Here is a 2,414-nt window from a genome sequence, read left to right as displayed (position 1 = left end):
ATCATCTCTCTGTACAATTAAACATTAACATTATGTAGATATTAAACAACTACACTAGCAGTAGACGGAAAATTTCAGAAGCCAATTAGGACAAATGTAAGGAAACAGTTCAAATGAAATTCGAAATGTGGGGCGTCACTTATACGAAAAAGACGCGTAGCAAGTTTCAGTACACGCTATGGAATTTGCAGCGGATGTCAGCATTCCAACGAAAAAAAGAGTTTACAGTAATTAAGAAACATTCCTCTCGCCGGCGGAATTCCGAACGTTCTAGAGAAATTGCAATAAGCAGACTTGCTCTGAAATACTACCACCAGAATTCTAACTTAGATAACTTCCTGAGTGCGAGAAAAGTAAATACGCATGTTAAAAAATTCTCAAAACAAACAAAAAAGGAAAACGGGTTAAATTATGTTGTTCACCAAACAAAGCAACCAGCTTAACAACCATATAGCATAAAGAAAAGGCTTTTAGAAACACTCGACAGCCAACCGCTCTTATTATTATACAGGAATCTACCGATACGGTCGTCCTCCCATAATTCCCTTCCAGGATCATCCCTATGTTGTTGAAGATGGCTATCATCATCTCCTGCTTCGTCCCTTCTCTAGAGTAAATGACGCTATTAAATCGTCGAGTGACATCTGTCCTCGTATTGATTTATTTATTTTTCTATGCTTGAGAAATATTCACGGATCGGCTTGTCATCATGTGTAGAAAAAACGGTGGAATGAATGGTAGGAAAGAGAGTGGAATGGTGCCATCGAAAAGAGTAATTCTGCCTTCCGGCATGGTCGCCGTCATTTTTCCTGATATTAAAGGGGATTACGTTCACATTCAGACACCGATTTTCTTGGACTACCTGTAAGAATTCCGCATTCCTTCGAAGACGATACATGGTATCAGTACTCTTACACAGAACCATTCGTAGCTGTCATGGCCCTATGTGTTGAAGCTCTCCAACCCACTTTTAGTGGTGGCTGGACAGATGTCCTTGAGCATTAGACCTCAAACGCTGTCAGATAAACTTTTCTATTCAAGGCACGACTTTCAACGATATTCCTGTCTATAAAAGTAGAGACTGCTCTTATCAATTATAAACTGCCGCCAACAGAAGAAATAACCAGCTCTGAAATTTGGCTTTCTATCTTACATTCCATAAGATACACTTTGCACACTCAGCTGCCTGCTCCCAATCTATTATTTTAATACAACAATTTTGGACAGTATAAATGTAAACTGCAAATTTAATCATCTCGTTGAAGCTCAGTGGGCTGGTTATATCCATATATATATATACAAATGAATCCAAAATTCCTCAAGAGGAGTGTGCTGGATGTGTTTTTCCATGCTCTCAGATTAAAGTCAGCAAACCCTTAAAAACCACCTAAATGTGCTTCAATTCCTATTGCGGAGACAGTAGTAATTTTGGAAGCACTCAGGTGTGTATCTTCTACTTCCTCCTTAAGGATATTAATCGTGTCCAATTCCCATTTTAACTAAAATTAAAAATATTCCCAATGGGGGTGTTATAAGACAAGTAACCATATATGCCTACTGGAAGTGGTACTGAAATATGTTTGCAATAAACGGAGGGAGCAGACAATCCATCTTCTGTGGGTGCGTTCTCACTTCAGCATGTGCTATAATAAGGAAGTTGGTGTATGAACGAAGGAAGATGCATCTATAGGAACTGCCCTTGGTTTGAAATTGCCATACAAAGTCTGCTTATGTGAGGTCAAGATCCACGGAAAACATCAATGGCAAAAGATGTGGGACGTATTCCACCAAACGAAAGATGGATATTGTGCGGCATTACAACCTAAAATTCCTTACAAGGTCTTGGTTTACTAGAGCGCATACGGGCTGGTCAACGATTTCCGCTTTATTATTCGAATCCACTTTAACCACGCCTTTTTTCTTCTACATCTCCTGCATATGAGTGTGATTCTGAGATAGAAGTTGGTGTAAACCACATCTTGTTTTTGTTTCCCGAATTTGACTGTGGAAGACCAGAATTTTTGAAGACTTAACGAGTCGGGGAGAGCACGTCCCTCAATCACTTCCTTCTATTGTGTTTACAGAAGCCTTAATAAGTGTTTGTTAACTTCTCTAAGAGCATAAGGAAAACTCTGTAGGATTTAATAATACTCATATTTTTTTATATATGTTGTTGTTGTTGTGGTCTTCAGTCCTGAGACTGGTTTGATGCAGCTCTCCATGCTACCCTATCCTGTGCAAGTTTCTTCATCTCCCAGTACCTACTGCAACCTACATCCTCCTGAATCTGTTTAGTGTATTCATCTCTGGTCTCCCTCTACTATTTTTACCCTCCACGCTGCCCTCCAATGCTAAATTTGTGATCCCTTGATGCCTCAGAACATGTCCTACCAACCGGTCCCTTCTTCTTGTCA

The sequence above is a fragment of the Schistocerca nitens genome, chromosome 8, assembly GCF_023898315.1.
Source record: "Schistocerca nitens isolate TAMUIC-IGC-003100 chromosome 8, iqSchNite1.1, whole genome shotgun sequence".
NCBI classification, from domain to species: domain Eukaryota; kingdom Metazoa; phylum Arthropoda; class Insecta; order Orthoptera; family Acrididae; genus Schistocerca; species Schistocerca nitens.
Note: the sequence above shows the minus strand (reverse complement) of the source record.